The sequence below is a fragment of the Thalassophryne amazonica genome, chromosome 1 (assembly GCF_902500255.1).
Source record: "Thalassophryne amazonica chromosome 1, fThaAma1.1, whole genome shotgun sequence".
In the NCBI taxonomy this organism is placed as follows: domain Eukaryota; kingdom Metazoa; phylum Chordata; class Actinopteri; order Batrachoidiformes; family Batrachoididae; genus Thalassophryne; species Thalassophryne amazonica.
The window spans coordinates 90,197,397-90,216,467 of NC_047103.1; the positions used below are offsets into that span (position 1 = coordinate 90,197,397).

The 19,071-nt window shown below is 42.0% G+C and overlaps 1 long non-coding RNA gene across 1 annotated transcript; it reads right to left on the bottom strand.

Annotated features, from left to right (window-relative positions):
- Window positions 1–6,110: 6,110 nt before the first annotated feature.
- LOC117519878 lies at window positions 6,111–16,691 on the bottom strand. The gene is made up of 3 exons (XR_004563471.1): window positions 16,566–16,691; window positions 15,590–15,594; window positions 6,111–6,125 (listed from the first exon to the last, which is right to left on the bottom strand). It is a non-coding gene; the product is annotated as an uncharacterized LOC117519878 (long non-coding RNA).
- Between the last annotated feature and the right edge of the window lie 2,380 nt (window positions 16,692–19,071).

Sequence of the window (19,071 nt, forward strand, 5' to 3'; positions counted from 1 at the left end):
CATCAGGCACACATGCAGCAGGTGGAATACCTGCAGGAGCATGCTGAGGAGCACTGTAACAAAATGTCGCACCGGCATCATCAGCGCAATGTTTCATGGTTTGATCATTCGAGCTGTTTCACCGTAAGTCGTCCTGAGTTGTACTTTATTCGCACTATGTGTGAAGGGGCCCTAACATTCTCATATGTGAAGGGGCCCTAACATTCTTCCCACCCCAGCCTTTCAATATGGAGCTTGCATGTTTGCGAGTTCGTGTGGTATGCCTCCTTGTTCCTGTAGGTTCCCTCCGGGTGCGCCGGCTTCCTCCCACTTCCAAATATGCAGGTTAGGTGAAGTGGAACGTTAAATTGACCGTAGGTGTGGCTGGGTTTGTCTGTCTATACAGTGCATCCAGAAAGTATTTGCAGCACTTCACTCTTTCCACATTTTGTTATGTTACAGCCTTATTCCAAAATAGAGTAAATACATTTTTCCCCTCAAAAGTCTACTCACAACACCCCATAATAACAACATGATTTTTTTTTTCAAATTCATTAAAATAAAAAAACTAAAAAAAAAAATCACATGTACATAAGTATTTACAGCCTTTGCTCAATACTTGGTTGATTCATCTTTGGCAGCAATTACAGCCACAAGTCTTCTTGAATATGATGCCACAAGCTTGGTGCACCTATCTTTGGGCAGTTTTGTCCATTCTTCCCACCCCAGCCTTTCAATATGGAGCTTGCATGTTTGCGAGTTCGTGTGGTATGCCCCCTTGTTCCTGTAGGTTCCCTCCGGGTGCGCCGGCTTCCTCCCACTTCCAAATATGCAGGTTAGGTGAAGTGGAACGTTAAATTGACCATAGGTGTGGCTGGGTTTGTCTGTCTATACAGTGCATCCAGATAAGTATTGCAGCACTTCACTCTTTCCACATTTTGTTATGTTACAGCCTTATTCCAAAATAGAGTAAATACATTTTTCCCCTCAAAAGTCTACTCACAACACCCCATAATAACAACATGATTTTTTTTTTCCAAATTCATTAAATAAAAAAACTAAAAAAAAAAAAAAAAATCACATGTACATAAGTATTTACAGCCTTTGCTCAATACTTGGTTGATTCATCTTTGGCAGCAATTACAGCCACAAGTCTTCTTGAATATGATGCCACAAGCTTGGTGCACCTATCTTTGGGCAGTTTTGTCCATTCCTTTTTGCAGCACCTCTCAAGCTCCATCAGGTTGGATGGGGAGCATCGGTGCACAGCCATTTTCAGATCTCTCCAGAGGTGTTCAATCAGATTCAGGTCTGTGCTCTGGCTGGGCCACTCAAGGACATTCACAGAGTTGTCTTGAAGGCACTCCTTTGATATCTTGGCTGTGTATTTTGAGTCATTGTCCTGCTGAAAGATGAACCATCGCCCCAGTCTGAGGTCAAGGGCACTCAGTTTCACGTTTTCATCCAGGATGTCTCTGTACATTGCTGCATTCATCTTTCCCTCAACCCTGACTAGTCTCCCAGTTCCTGGCACTAAAAAACATCCCCACAGCATGATGCTGCCACCACCATGCTTCACTGTAGAGATGGTGTCTGATTTCCTCCAAACATGATGCCTGACATACACACCAAGGAGTTCAAACTGTGTCTCATCAGACCAGAGAATTTTGTTCTCATGGTCTGAGAGTCCTTCAGTCAAGGAAGGCATGCCACCTGGAGTCCAGGTGGGCTGCCATGTGCCTTTACTAAGGAATGGCTTCTGTCTGGCCACTCTACCATACAGGCCTTATTGGTGGATTGTTGCAGAGGTTGTTTGTCCTTCTGGAAGGTTCTCCTCTCTTCACAGAGGACTGCGGAAGCTGTGACAGACCATCGGGTTCTTCGTCACTTCCCTGACTAAGGCCCTTCTCCCCTGTTCACTGAGTTTAGGTGGCGGCCAGCTCTAGTTGATCCTGGTTGATCCGAACTTCTTCCATTTATGGATCGTGGAGGCCACTGTGCTCATTGGGACCTTCAAAGCAGCAGGAATGTTTCTGTACCCTTCCCCAGATTTGTCCTCAAGACAATCCTGTCTCAGAGCTCTACAGACAATTCCTTTGACTTCATGCTTGGTTTGTGCTCTGACATGCACTGTCAACTGTAGACAGGTAGACAGGTGTGTGCTTTTCCAAATCATGTCCAAACAACTGGATTTATCCCAGGTGGACTCCATTTAAGCTGTATAAACATCTCAAGGATGATTAGTGGAAACAGGATTCACCCAAGGTCACTTGTGAGCTTCATGGCAATGGCTGTGAATGCTTAATCCCTGGGGTCACCAAATAATGAACGTGAATAATGAGCCAAGTAGCATTTGTTTTTTTTTTTTGGTCTGAGTGGAGTTATTCAAGAAACATGGGAAAATAGTGGCTCTTAGAGGATCTTAGAGGCAGATTATTCACCTAACGAGGCTCATCTCTGAGTGTGGCGCTAATTCAAGAAGTTCAAAATTTAGCAGAAATAGTGTGGTGTGATTTGTGTATGAGATACTACGAGGACAAACAAGGATGTTAGAGGCATGTTAGTGGTGAGTACAAGGCTGTTAGAGGCCCATTATCCGAGTACCTGGTGGCTACGAGGACAGAACAGGCTACCTGCAGCAGAGCAGGTTCCACTCTGAGAAAGTCCTGTAGCCTTTTTAACATCTGCTTCCTGCAGTTTCAGAAGAACATCATATACATGGCTCATTATTCGGATAATCACTGAAATTTCTGATGATTTCATACATGGCTCATTATTCATTGCATTATTATTCGGTGGGACCAGGGCTTTATGTACATATGATTTGTTAAACTTCATATATATATATATATATATATATATATATTATATATATATATATATATATATATATATAGTGTTCAGAATAATAGTAGTGCTATGTGACTAAAAAGATAATTCAGGTTTTGAGTATATTTATTGTTACATGGGAAACAAGGTACCAGTAGATTCAGTAGATTCTCACAAATCCAACAAGACCAAGCATTCATGATATGCACACTCTTAAGGGCTATGAAATTGGGCTATTAGTAAAAAAAAAGTAGAAAAGGGGGTGTTCACAAAAGAGAGTGGCTATACGCCCAACCACTGGGTCAATAAAGTAAATACACGAGCATATACGCCCAGCCACAACCGACCAATGAGCGCGCTTGTAAGCTCACTTCTGGTTTCAACGCGGGAAGGGAAAAAAGGCGGATATTTTTTCGCCGGCTGCGGGAGGGTTCGCAGCCCGCGAAGGAGCTGTGATCTAAAGTGGTTCTGTTTAGCTCATCACACCCAGAGAACAGTGTCAAACTAACACCATCTTACAGCCAACAAGCAGCATTTTGTTCAAAAACTGTTTCGTCGTTGTTAACAGGCTTCCGTTCAAAATGCTTATGAAAATTGTTTGTTTTCATCCACTGCGGTGTTTTTGCGGTAATTAAAGGACAGCACCGTTAAATGTGTCAACACGCCGCAATAGAGCCTTAAAAGTGGTGTAAAAACGTAGTGTAGATGCACAAACATGTCAAATACACGATCACGGTTGGGCAAATAAGATAAGATATTATATTTATCTGCCAAAGGTTGTGCATGTAACTTTCAGTGTATGACTTATCTGCCCGACGGTTGGACGAGTAAGGTAAGACATTATATTTATTTGCCCAACGGTTGGGGCGTATAGTCTTTGCTTTCACAAAAAAAGTAGTGTGGCATTCAGTCAGTGAGTTTGTCAATTTTGTGGAACAAACAGGTGTGAATCAGGTGTCCCCTATTTAAGGATGAAGCCAGCACCTGTTGAACATGCTTTTCTCTTTGAAAAGAAAAGAAAGACGGGGTGTATCCGCAGGAAGTCCCGCAAGACGTCATTAACCAAGGCCTGGAACGTCGCAGGCGCATTGGTGAGGCCGAATGGCTTGACCAGGTACTCAAAGTGACCTAACGGGGTGTTAAATGCCGTCTTCCATTCATCTCCCTTCCGGACCCGAACCAGGTGGTACGCATTCCTAAAATCGAGTTTGGTGAATATTTGGGCTCCATGCAGGGGCATGAACACCGAATCCAACAGGGGCAACGGGTATCGATTGCCAACCATTATGCCGTTCAGCCCTCTGTAATCGATGCATGGATGGAGTCCGCCATCCTTCTTACCCACTAAAAAGAAACCTGCACCCATCGTGGAGGTGGAGTTCCGGATCAACCCGGCGGCTAACGAGTCCCGGATGTAGGTCTCCATTGATTCGCGTTCCGGACATGAGAGGTTGTACAGCCTACTGGACGGGTACTCAACGCCCGGGATCAAGTCAATGGCGCAATCGTACGGTCGGTGCGGGGGAAGAGTGAATGCCAGATCTTTGCTGAAGACGTCAGCAAGATCATGGTACTCCTCCGGCACCGCCGTCATATTGGGGGGTACTTTGACCTCCTCATTAGCTGTCACACCAGGCGGAACCGAGGATCCTAAACATTCCCGGTGGCAGGTTTCGCTCCACTGAGCCACAACCCCAGATGGCCAATCAATCCGGGGATTGTGCTTTATTATCCAAGGATAACCCAAAATCACACAGATCCCCACTCAGGATCGTAACTGGGATGCGTGCTGATTTACGGGGTTTCCCCACGTGCGTGTTATGGCCCACCCTTAGCCCAGTTTCTAAGGGCGGGTGTTGTCGTTTAACCGCTTGGGGCAGTTCCTCTGTAGATGCTCACTCGAGCCACAGAAAAAACACTCCCCGCGGGCCAGCCTCCGTTGTCTGTTATTTGATTTGACTTTGGCCCTGCTCGTGTCAAGCTTCATCAGCAGGGGGAGCTGTTGCCACACGGGAGTCTCTGGCTGTGGAGCGTGGGGATGGCAGCACCCTTTCTGACCCGGAAGAGAGAGGGACGGCTCGTGCCCGGCCACGCCCCCCGCCCTGCTCCCGACGATGTTCCTCTAATCGGTTATCTAATCGTATAACCAGATCAACAAGCCCATCCAAATCCCGCGGTTCGTCCTTAGCCAGCAGGTGCTCCTTCAGGACCGGAGACAGTCCGTTTACGAAGGCGGCGCGGAGCGCAACGTTATTCCAGCCGGACCTCGCAGCCGCGATGCGGAAGTCGACAGCGTACTCCGCTGCACTCCGACGCCCCTGTCTCATTGACAGCAGCACGTTCGAAGCAGTCTTGCCTCTATTGGGGTGATCAAAAACCTGTTTGAACTCCCTCACAAACCCAGTATACGTCATTAGAAGTTGTGAATTTTGCTCCCAGAGCGCCGTAGCCCAGGCGCATGCCTCACCTCGAAGCAAATTTATTACTTAAGCCACCCGGCTAGCGTCTGACGCGTACATGACGGGACGCTGTGAAAAGACGAGCGAGCACTGCATCAAGAAGTCCGCGCACGTCTCGACACAGCCTCCGTACGGCTTTGGAGGGCTTATGTATGCTTCAGGGGACGGTGGGGGGGTTCGTTGAACGACCAGCGGAATGTCTGTCTCTGGTACTCGGTCAGCAGGAGGAGGTGCTGCAGCAGCGCCCTGAGCATGCGCTTCCACCTCGGCGGTGAGAGCCTCCATCCTCTGATTGAGAATAACGTTCTGCTCGGTAACTAAGTCCAAGCGAGCAGTAAAAGCGGTTAAAATTTGCTGCAGCTCACCTAACACGCCTCCTGCTGGCGCCTGTGCACCTCGCTCTTCCATTGGCTGTTCAAGCGATGGTTGACGCCCCTCGGGATCCATGACGCTGGCCGAAAAATCCTGTTGTGAAAGTGTAGGAACACGGACCCACAACAGGGGACGTAAATGAACGGGTAATGGATAAGCCAAAACAGTAACAATTTAATGTTATGAAGTGCACAACGGAATACAGACATAACAGGTTTGGAAAAACAGTCAATTATACGTTGAGTGACGTGTGGGCAGGACTCGAGGATAGGAGACGTCCGTCCAGAAACGAGCCGGATCCCACACGGCTTCCACCACCAACGGATCTGAAGAACACCGGAGCCGCCAAGTCCTGGGTCCCCAGGTGGCCACCGTCTCCAGCTGTCAGACCTGGTACTGCTGGCAGAGAGAACAGAAACAGAGCAGGTGAGTGTGAGTTCGCACACTCAGTAATCCCTTAGTCTGTGTTCCGGAAGGAGGGAGAACCTCCACCTCCAATAACACACTCGTACAGCTCCTGGAAAACCACTTATCTGGTTGGGGTGTGAGGCGAAGCCGTTGCAGTCCACACCAAACGCCAATACAGCAGATAAGGACACGTCGCAGGAAAACGGCTGTAAATGAGATCAGACTCTTGTTTGTTATAATTACCTTTAGGGTAGCTGATTTCTCGGCGGGGAGGTGGAGTTGCAGTCCGGCCTTTATGGTGATGGTGTTGAGTAGTGGATGAGTGACAGCTGGTACAGATGATGAATGACAGCTGTCACTCCTGGTCGCTCCGACGCCCTCTCGTGCTTGAAGCCCGCACTTCAAGCAGGGCGCCATCTTGTGGTGGTGGGCCAGCAGTACCTCCTCTTCAGCGGCCCACACAACATGTACTTTGGTTTTAATTGCACTCCTCCCACTGCACTGTTTTTTTCTGTTCCTCTTTCTTTCTGTTTTTCTGTTGCACACAGCCTTTCATATTTCATATGTCATTTTTTATCTTATATTTTGTCTTATTTTGGCACATGTATATTTTATCTTAGCATTTTATATTGCTCTGTTTAATGTTATATTATATACATATATATACATATATACATATATATATATATATATACCATTATATCGAAGCAAATTCCTAGTCTGTGAATCCTGTTCATTGGCAATGGCAATAAACTTCTTCTGATTCTGATTCTAATCTTTTTAGTCACATAGCACTACTATTATTCTGAACACTACTGTATATATATAAAAACAGTCAGTCAAATTTATATATATATATATATATATATATATATATATATATATATAATATATATAATATACATTTTTATACATATATTTTATATTTTTATACATATATTTATTTTTTATATATATATATTGCCCAACCCGGAGCCATGAATGAGGGCTATAAAGACCCGCATAATGAAATACAGTGGGTAAAATCATTATTAAACACATAACCATTTTTCTCAGTGAATATAATTGTAAACATGCTATTCAATCAATCAATCAATTTTATTTATATAGTGCCAAATCACAACAAACAGTTGCCCCAAGGCGCTTTATATTGTAAGGCAAGGCCATACAATAATTACGTAAAAACCCCAACGGTCAAAACAACCCCCTGTGAGCAAGCACCTGGTGACAGTGGGAAGGAAAAACTCCCTTTTAACAGGAAGAAACCTCCAGCAGAACCAGGCTCAGGGAGGAGCAGTCTTCTGCTGGGACTGGTTGGGGCTGAAGGAGAGAACCAGGAAAAAGACATGCTGTGGAGGGGAGCAGAGATCAATCACTAATGATTAAATGCAGAGTGGTGCATACAGAGCAAAAAGAGAAAGAACACTAAGTGCATCAGGGGAACCCCCGCAGTCTAAGTCTATAGCAGCATAACTAAGGGATGGTCAGGGTCACCTGATCCAGCCCTAACTATAAGCTTTAGCAAAAACGAAAGTTTTAAGCCTAATCTTAAAAGTAGAGAGGGTGTCTGTCTCCCTGATCTGAATTGGGAGCTGGTTCCACAGGAGAGGAGCCATGAAAGCTGAAAGGCTCTGCCTCCCATTCTACTCTTACAAACCCTAGGAACTACAAGTAAGCCTGCAGTCTGAGAGCGAAGCGCTCTATTGGGGTGATATGGTACCATGAGGTCCCTAAGATTGATGGGACCTGATTATTCCAAAACCTTATAAGTAATAAGAAGAATTTAAATTCTATTCTAGAATTAACAGGAAGCCAATGAAGGACAGGCCAATATGGGTGAGATATGCTCTCTCCTTCTAGTCCCCATTAGTACTCTAGCTGCAGCATTTTGAATTAACTGAAGGCTTTTCAGGGAACTTTAGGACAACCTGATAATAATGAATTACAATAGTCCAGCCTAGAGGAAATAAATGCATGAATTAGTTTTTTCAGCATCACTCTGAGACAAGACCTTTCTAATTTTAGAGATATTGCGTAAATGCAAAAAAGCAGTCATACATATTTGTTTAATATGCGCATTGAATGACATATCCTGATCAAAAATGACTCCAAGATTTCTCACAGTATTACTAGAGGTCAGGGTAATGCCATCCAGAGTAAGGATCTGGTTAGACACCATGTTTTCTAAGATTTGTGGGGCCAAGTACAATAACTTCAGTTTATCTGAGTTTAAAAGCAGGAAATTAGAGTCATCCATGTCTTTATGTCTGTAAGACAATCCTGCAGTTTAGCTAATTGGTGTGTGTCCTCTGGCTTCATGGATAGATAAAGCTGGGTATCATCTGTGTAACAATGAAAATTTAAGCAATGCCGTCTAATAATACTGCCTAAGGGAAGCATGTATAAAGTGAATAAAATTGGTCCTAGCACAGAACCTTGTGGAACTCCATAATTAACCTTAGTCTGTGAAGAAGATTCCCCATTTACATGAACAAATTGTAATCTATTAGATAAATATGATTCAAACCACCACAGCGCAGTGCCTTTAATACCTATGGCATGCTCTAATCTCTGTAATAAAATTTTATGGTCAACAGTATCAAAAGCAGCACTGAGGTCTAACAGAACAAGCACAGAGATGAGTCCACTGTCTGAGGCCATAAGAAGATCATTTGTAACCTTCACAAATGCTGTTTCTGTACTATGATGAATTGTAAAACCTGACTGAAACTCTTCAAATAGACCATTCCTCTGCAGATGATCAGTTAGCTGTTTTACAACTACCCTTTCAAGAATTTTTGAGAGAAAAGGAAGGTTGGAGATTGGCCTATAATTAGCTAAGATAGCTGGGTCAAGTGATGGCTTTTTAAGTAATGGTTTAATTACTGCCACCTTAAAAGCCTGTGGTACATAGCCAACTAATAAAGATAGATTGATCATATTTAAGATCGAAGCATTAAATAATGGTAGGGCTTCCTTGAGCAGCCTGGTAGAATGGGGTCATGTGATGGTTTGGATGAAGTAACTAATGAAAATAACTCAGACAGAACAATCGGAGAGAAAGAGTCCTAACCAATACCGGCATCACTGAAAGCAGCCAAATATAACGATACGTCTTTGGGATGGTTATGAGTAATTTTTTCTCTAATAGTTAAAATTTTATTAGCAAAGAAAGTCATGAAGTCATTACTAGTTAAAGTAAAGGAATACTCGGCTCATATAGCTCTGACTCTTTGTCAGCCTGGCTACAGTGCTGAAAAGAAACCTGGAGTTGTTCTTATTTTCTTCAATTAGTGATGAGTAGTAAGATGTCCTAGCTTTACAGAGGGCTTTTTTTATAGAGCAACAGACTCTTTTTTCCAGGCTAAGTGAAGATCTTAAATTAGTGAGACGCCATTTCCTCTCCAACTTACGGGTTATCTGCTTTAAGCTGCGAGTTTGTGAGTTATACCACGGAGTCAGGCACTTCTGATTTAAAGCTCTCTTTTTCAGAGGAGCTACAGCATCCAGAGTTGTCTTCAATGAGGATGTAAAACTATTGATGAGATACTCTATCTCACTTACAGAGTTTAGGTAGCTACTCTGCACTGTGTTGGTATATGTCATTAGAGACATAAAGAAGGAATCATATCCTTAAACCTAGTTACAGCGCTTTCTGAAAGACTTCTAGTGTAATGAAACTTATTCCCCACTGCTGGGTAGTCCATCAGGTAAATGTAAATGTTATTAAGAAATGATCAGACAGAATGGGAGTTTTCAGGGAATACTGTTAAGTCTTCTATTTCCATACCATAAGTCAGAACAAGATCTAAGATATGATTAAAGTGGTGGGTGGACTCATTTACATTTTGAGCAAAGCCAATTGAGTCTAATAATAGATTAAATGCAGTGTTGAGGCTGTCATTCTCAGCATCTGTGTGGATGTTAGAATCGCCCACTATAATTATCTTATCTGAGCTAAGCACTAAGTCAGAACAAAAGGTCTGAAAATCACAGAGAAACTCACAGTAACAACCAGGTGGACGATAATAATAACAAATAAACTGGTTTTTGGACTTCCAATTTGGATGGACAAGACTAAGAGTCAAGCTTTCAAATGAATAAAGCTCTGTCTGGGTTTTTGATTAATTAATAAGCTGGAATGGAAGATTGCTGCTAATCCTCCGTCTCGGCCCGTGCTACGAGCATTCTGGACAGTTAGTGTGACTCGGGGTGTGTTGACTCACTTTAAACTAACACATTCATCCTGCTGTAACCAGGTTTCTGTAAGGCCGAATAATTCAATATGTTGATCAATTATTATATCATTTACCAGCAGGGACTTAGAAGAGAGAGACCTAATGTTTAATAGACCACATTTAACTGTTTTAGTCTGTGGGTGCAGTTAAAGGTGCTATATTATTTTTTCTTTTTGAATTTTATGCTTAATAGATTTTTGCTGGTTATTGGTGATCTGGGAGCAGGCACCGTCTCTACGGGGATGGGGTAATGAGGGGATGGCAGGGGGAGAGAAGCTGCAGAGAGGTGTGTAAGACTACAACTCTGCTTCCTGGTCCCAACCCCTGGATAGTCACGGTTTGGAGGATTAAGAAAATTGGCCAGATTTCTAGAAATGAGAGCTGCTCCATCCAAAGTGGGATGATGCCGTCTCTCCTAACAAGACCAGGTTTCCCAGAAGCTTTGCCAATTATCTATGAAGCCCACCTCATTTTTTGGACACCACTCAGACAGCCAGCAATTCAAGGAAAACATGCGGCTAAACATGTCACTCCCGGTCCGATTGGGGAGGGGCCCAGAGAAAACTACAGAGTCCGACATTGTTTTTGCAAAGTTACACACCGATTCAATGTTAATTTTAGTGACGTCCGATTGGCGTAACCGGGTGTCAGTACTGCCGACGTGAATTACAATCTTACCAAATTTACGCTTAGCCTTAGCCAGCAGTTTCAAATTTCCTTCAATGTCGCCTGCTCTGGCCCCCGGAAGACAATTGACTATGGTTGCTGGTGTCGCTAACTTCACATTTCTCAAAACAGAGTCACCAATAACCAGAGTTTGATCCTCGGCAGGTGTGTCGACGAGTGGGGAAAAACGGTTAGAGATGTGAACGGGTTGGTGGTGTACACGGGGCTTCTGTTTAGAACTACGCTTCCTCCTCACAGTCACCCAGTCGGCCTGCTTTCCCGGCTGCTCGGGATCTGCCAGAGGGAAACTAACGGCGGCTATGCTAACTTGGTCCGCACCGACTACAGGGGCCTGGCTAGCTGTAGAATTTTCCACGGTGCGGAGCCAAGTCTCCAATTCGCCCAGCCTGGCCTCCAAAGCTACGAATAAGCTACACTTATTACAAGTACCATTACTGCTAAAGGAGGCAGAGGAATAACTAAACATTTCACACCCAGAGCAGAAAAGTGCGGGAGAGACAGGAGAAGCCGCCATGCTAAACCGGCTAAGAGCTAGTAGCTGCGCTAAGCTAGCAGATTCCTAAAAACACACAAAGTGAATAATGTGTAAATAATTTAGAGGTGATTCAGCAGAGGGAGTGCTTTAGTTAAGGCACGTGAAGATTACCCTGTGAATCAAATTGTTATCTAGGTAACTAGATCAATCTAACTGCGCAGATTAAACAGCTAACAGATACAGAAAAACACCGCTGTGCTCCGGAACAGGAAGTGATACAATACCACAGTGAGAGCCAACCACTATGAGAGTGAGAGCTATTGACATGAAATTTTCACCAGATGTCAGTAACAACACAAATAATACACACATATAAAGAAACCAAAACAAGTAAGTACAGAAATTCAGTTATGTGTAATGAAATGGAATGACATAGGAACAAGTACTGAAGATGCTTACTGAAATTTATTTAATACTTCATACAAAAGCCTTTATTGGTACTGACAGCTTCAAGACACCTCCTGTATGGAGAAACTAGTCGTGCATTGCTCAGGTGTGATTTTGGTCCGTTCTTCCACAGAAACAGTCTTCAAATCTTGAAGGTTCTGTGGACCTCTTCTGTGAACTCTGATCTTTAATTCTTTCCATAGACTAGTGCAGTGCCCGTAGGAGGTTTGTGTTCCTATAGAAAATTGGGAGTGTAAGTAGATTTCTCAGGTCCTATGAGGCTGTGTTTGAAGGTGGAATGTAGAAAGAGGTGTAATTATGTTATATTATATTATTATTTGAATATAGTGTGGATGTTTTGTGTTCACCTCCCTGCTTGATCCTTCTCTCATCAATGCCTTTGCTGAGCTGCTAATATTTGGAAGATGGTGAGCAGTCCATTAATTGCTGACTTATGATAGTTGGCTTGATTGATTGCATTGCCATGGCTTCAGGAAGGAATTGAAGGAATGTGGGTACATAACCAACTAACAAAGATAGATTGATCATATTTAAGATTGAAGCATTAAATAATGGTAGGACTTCCTTGAGCAGCCTGGCAGGAATGGGGTCCAATAAACATGCCGATGGTTTGGACGAAGCAACCAACTGAAAATAACTCAGACAGGACAACCGGAGAGAAAGAGTCTAACCAATACCGGCATCACTGAAAGCAGCCAAAGATAACGATACATCTTTGGGATGGTTATGAGTAATTTTTTCTCTAATAGTCAAAATTTTGTTAGCAAAGAAAGTCATGAAGTCATTACTAGTTAAAGTTAATGGAATACTCAGCTCAATAGAGCTCTGACTCTTTGTCAGCCTAGCTACAGTGCTGAAAAGAAACCTGAGGTTATTCTTATTTTCTTCAATTAGTGATGAGTAGAAAGATGTCCTAGCTTTACGGAGGGCTTTTTTATAGAGCAACAAACTCTTTTTCCAGGCTAAGTGAAGATCTTCTAAATTAGTGAGACGCCATTTCCTCTCCAACTTACGGGTTATCTGCTTTAAGCTACGAGTTTGTGAGTTATACCACGGAGTCAGACACTTCTGATTTAAAGCTCTCTTTTCAGAGGAGCTACAGCATCCAAAGTTGTCTTCAAAGAGGATGTAAAACTATTGATGAGATACTCTAACTCCCTTACAGAGTTTAGGTAGCTACTCTGCTCTGTGTTGGTATATGACATTAGAGAACATAACGAAGGAATCATATCCTTAAACCTAGTTACAGCGCTTTCTGAAAGACTTCTAGTGTAATGAAACTTATTCCCCACTGCAGGGTAGTCCATCAGGGTAAATGTAAATGTTATTAAAAAATGATCAGACAGAAGGGAGTTTTCAGGGAATACTGTTAAGTCTTCTATTTCCATACCATAAGTCAGAACAAGATCTAAGATATGATTAAAGTGGTGGGTGGACTCATTTACTTTTTGAGCAAAGCCAATAGAGTCTAATAATAGATTAAATGCAGTGTTGAGGCTGTCATTCTCAGCATCTGTGTGGATATTAAAATCGCCCACTATAATTATCTTATCTGAGCTAAGCACTAAGTCAGACAAAAGGTCTGAAAATTCACAGAGAAACTCACAGTAACGACCAGGTGGACGATAGATAATAACAAATAAAACTGGTTTTTGGGACTTCCAATTTGGATGGACAAGACTAAGAGTCAAGCTTTCCAATGAATTAAAGCTCTGTCTAGGTTTTTGATTAATTAATAAGCTGGAATGGAAGATTGCTGCTAATCCTCCGCCACGGCCCGTGCTACGAGCATTCTGACAGTTAGTGTGACTCGGGGGTGTTGACTCATTTAAACTAACATATTCATCCTGCTGTAACCAGGTTTCTGTTAGGCAGAATAAATCAATACGTTGATCAATTATTATATCATTTACCAACAGGGACTTAGAAGAGAGAGACCTAATGTTTAATAGACCACATTTAACTGTTTTAGTCTGTGGTGCAATTGAAGGTGCTATATTATTTTTTCTTTTGAATTTTTATGCTTAAATAGATTTTTGCTGGTTATTGGTGGTCTGGGAGCAGGCACCGTCTCTACGGGGATGGGGCAACGAGGGGATGGCAGGGGGAGAGAAGCTGCAGAGAGGTGTATAAGACCACAGCTCTGCCTCCTGGTCCCAACGCTGGACAGTCACAGTTTGGAGGATCCAAGAAAATTGGCCAGATTTCTAGAAATGAGAGCTGCTCCATCTAAAGTGGGATGGATGCCGTCTCTCCTAACAAGACCAGGTTTTCCCCAGAAGCTTTGCCAATTATCAATGAAGCCCACCTCATTTTTTGGACACCATTCAGACAGCCAGCAATTCAAGGAGAACATGCGGCTAAACATGTCACTCCCGGTCTGATTGGGGAGGGGCCCAGAGAAAACAACAGAGTCCGACATTGTTTTTGCAAAGTTACACACCGATTTAATGTTAATTTTAGTGACCTCCGATTGGCGTAACCGAGTGTCATTACTGCCGACGTGAATTACAATCTTACCAAATTTACGCTTAGCCTTAGCCAGCAATTTCAAATGTCCTTCGATGTCGCCTGCTCTGGCCCCCGGAAGACAATTGACAATGGTTGCTGGTGTCGCTAACTTCACATTTCTCAAAACAGAGTCGCCAATAACCAGAGTTTGATCCTCGGCGAGTGTATCGTCGAGTGGGGAAAAACGGTTAGAGATGTGAACAGGTTGACGGTGTACACGGGGCTTCTGTTTAGGGCTACGCTTCCTCCTCACAGTCACCCAGTCAGCCTGCTTTCCCGACTGCCCGGGATCTGCCAGGGGGGAACTAGCGGCAGCTAAGCTACCTTGGTCCGCACCGACTACAGGGGCCTGGCTAGCTGTAGAATTTTCCACGGTGCAGAGCCGAGTCTCCAATTCGCCCAGCCTGGCCTCCAAAGCTACGAATAAGCTGCACTTATTACAAGTACCGTTACTGCTAAAGGAGGCCGAGGAATAACTAAACATTTCACACCCAGAGCAGAAAAGTACGGGAGAGACAGGAGAAGCCGCCATGCTAAATCGGCTAAGAGCTAGTAGCTACGCAACCTAGCGGATTCCTAAAAACACACAAAGTGAATAATGTGTAAATAATTTAAAGGTGATTCAGCAGAAGGAGTGCCCCAATCAAGGCACCAAACAGGCCATGAAGCAGCACAGGCAACACACGACAACAGCGAACGCACGACAACGGTGCTAAAATAAAATAAAAATCAACTAAACACGCTGTGGAGCAGCACAGATAACGCACGACAACAGTGCTAAAAGAGAAAAATAATAAAAAAATAAAATAAAAAAAAATAAAAATGAAAGCGTTAGCAAGCTAGTTAGCTTGCCAACGCTGATGAAAGTTAGCTGATAAAAGTGCTCCGTCGCGATGTTTTGACCGTTAGAGGTCTTCCTTAGGCGTTGGACCACAGTAAAAAAGTATAAAAAAAAAGTAAAAAGGTAAAAAAGTAAAAAAGTCTTGAAAAAGACTGTTAATTCAAGTCCAAAGCAGCAGGTAGCAGTCTCTGTGTAAACAGTCCCAACAGAGAGCCAAAATTCTGATGCCAACACGTAAACCAACCAATCCCATGAAACACCTTGCAGAAATAATTTCATACATCTGCAATGAATACTTCCAATGTGTATCATCACATTACACAGCTTCTCACCAGCTTACAGATGTTAGTCCATGAGCCCAAAGCTTCAACAACTTAAGCTCAAATATATACAGCACTTACAATGCAGCCTCAGTACACCACGTCCTACCCAAAAACGCATGATAACTTTTTGCAGAGTGGTAGATATACAACCCTAATTCCAATGAAGTTCAGATATTGTGTGAAATGTAAATAAAAACAGAATGCAATGATTTGCAAATCCTCTTCAATCTATATTCAATTGAATACACCACAAAGACAAGACATTTAATATTTAACTGATAAATTGCTAAATGGTCTCCAGATTCTCTGAAACTTCTGATTATATTATGGACTGTCGATGATGAAATCCCTAAATTACTTGCAATTGAACATTGAGAAACATTGTTCTTAAACTGTTGGACTATTTATTCATGCAGTTGTTCACAAAGTGGTGATCTTCGCCCCATCTTTGCTTGTGAACGGCTGAGCCTTTGGGGGATGCTTCTTTTCTACCTAATCATGACACTCACAATTAGTGTCCTCAGTTCCCAAATGCTTATTGAGTGTTAGAAGGAAAGGTGATGTAACACAGTGGAAACATACCACTGTTCCAGGTTTTTTGAAACGTGTTGCAAGCATCCATTTCAAAATGAGCAAATATTTGCACAAAATATTTGCAAACACATGTTTTATACAAACATAACTGAAACCACTTTAAAACTGAAATTGACCTTTGTCATCCAGTCATAGATAATTCAAACTATACCTATTTGGAATCTTTGTGATCAGACAAATAATGTGGCATACTTTTCAATGAGATTGGAGCCTTTTCAATGTTGACCCCTGTGAAATCCTTCAATGGCCTCTATCTGGCTCAAGCTACCACCATGTGTTGGCTAGCATACATTTTTATGTAAGCCACAGTATCCTGAGGCTGGATTGTTAATGTTGTTTAGTCCCTTTAAGAGGGGCTGAAAACCTGCTTAGCACATGGACTATGTAGTTGAAGTTTCACTTTACATGATGTCAGGGTGTTGGAATTTTGTTCACAGTGTCATTTAATTGGGCACACGATGAAGCTTGGATGATAATCAGCCCAAAGATGTCGTTTTTCAGTCTGTTAAGTAGTGTTTCTACTCATGACAAGAATTCACTTGGTAAAGTATGCCACCAAGTGGTGCAACTGTGCTATAGTGTCCTAATGAAAAGTCATCTCATCAGATAAAAAATGTACTCAAACCCAGTTTTTTCTCAGCCCACAGCAACCTCTATTCTGAAGAAGTTCAACAAAACCACTGTGACCTTTCATGGGAATGACAGTGTTCTTCTTCCCTCCGTGTAGGACTTCACTTGTGTTCCTTGTCGAGGAGACTGCACCCTGGGTTTGATACCACACCATAGAGAGCTTCACACATATACGTTTCCTGAATTTGCTATGGAGCAGCAGTTCCAGTGCCAGCAAAGACTCCTCAGTCAACTCGGAAAAGAAGCTTGAGGCTCTCAAACTGTAGGTGAACTTTTTTGCTTGTCACTTACTTTAACCATCCTAATGGCAAAAATGTAAAATTTCCTAGTCTAATGCATAAGAGTGTGTATCACAACCTTGGAAACAATCCGATACATATCAAGATATACAGGCAAAGATACAATTCAGGGACAAATCTTTATTATGGAATTATTTCATATAATGCAATTGATCTCATTCTTTTGTTTAATGTAGACATTCCTCTTCTGTGGTAAATTAGAATAAGCCAAAAGTCGCATTGCTTTCCTTTAAATGTGCGTTCTATCAAAGCTCAAGGTCCTTCTGGTTTTTGTTACTGTGTTGCAGCACACAGGTCGAGTAATTAAGTCATTAAAAAAACAAAAAACATTAGTTTATCATCCTTGACATCAGAAAAAAGTGATGCAGGAGGGCGGATATATAATTTTTTTTATTTGTTTTATGGGGCACAATCATTGGACTCATTTGTTATGCCAGTGTGTGCCTGACCCTTAGAGTGAAATGGGTGATGCTGATCAATATGTAGTTTACTGCTTTGCTAATTATTGCCACAGTACATGTTGTTATGTTATGCAGTGTCAGTTTTTTTTTTTGGTCATCTTGTTTTGTAATAATACACATACATGTATATTGGTGTGAGCATGCATTTAATAAAGCTGCTTTTATTTTGTTATAAAATGTGATTTTTAAATATACAATTTTCATTCACCCCACAATCAAGTTCTAACTAACCTTCCTCAGAGCAATATCATAATAATTACAGCTTAAAAGATTAATCGTTAATATTAAAAGTTATGAATCAATATAGTGTGTATGCATCATATAATATTTAGCAATACTGAGAACAATATTCACTTTATGATGGAGTTGTCCAACTGCAACTTGTTTATACTTGTATATTTCATTACAGTAATAACTTTGAGACCAATAGTCATGAAAATATGAATTTTACAGAATAATAAAGAGCAAAATAACTTTTGTGGTAAAATATTTATTATTTCTAAAGCTAAAAGTCAAGATTACAAAAGCTACAATTAGTTTAAACAGACCTGTCACCCATTGAAAATGTGTGGCGCATTATGAAGAGCAAAATATGACAACGGAGACTGTTGAACAAATGAAGTCGTACATCAAGCAAGAATGGGAAAGAATTCCACCTACAAAGCTTCAACAATTAGTGTCCTCAGTTCCCAAACACTTATTGAGTGTTGTTTGAAGGAAAGGTGATGTAACACAGTCGTAAACATACAACTGTCCCAGCTTTTTTGAAACGTGTTGCAGGCATACATTTCAAAAAAGGGAAATATTTGCACAAAAACAAAGTTTATCAGTTTGAACATTAAATGTCTTGTCTTTGTGGTGTATTCAATTGAATATAGGTTGAAGAGGATTTGCAAATCATTGTATTCTGTTTTTATTTACATTTTACACAACGTCCCAACTTCATTGGAATTGGGGTTGTAGATAACACCCGAGGATCACGTCTACAGCACATTTGAGTTGGCCGACATCTGGCTTGGGATGCTTTGTTTGTCCTCAAATGGTCCCAGCGTGCACCTCGCCAAATCCAATATGCCAGTATCCATGAAATGGTCTATTCAGTTCATCATGTTAAAAACAAACTCTTGACCATTTTCTTAGTGTATTTACATTGATTTGGATTGCTGTACCCGCGACCTTTGATTGGACTAAGCGGTTGAAGATGAGTGTGTGAGTGTGGATTACTGTAGTCATTTCTTTTTCTTTAAAAATGATTTCCAGTTTTTATTGATGAATTGTTACATCCCCACGAATGTTTTTTTTTTTTAACTAGCAGCTGACAAAGTAGTAAGAGTAAACATATGTGACTGAAAAGGTGTGGGCAGAAGTAAAGCTTATAAACACCCACCCCTTATATATACACATACAGTGAGGAAAATAAGTATTTGAACACCCTGCGATTTTGCAAGTTCTCCCACTTAGAAATCATGGAGGGGTTTGAAATTTTCATCTTAGGTG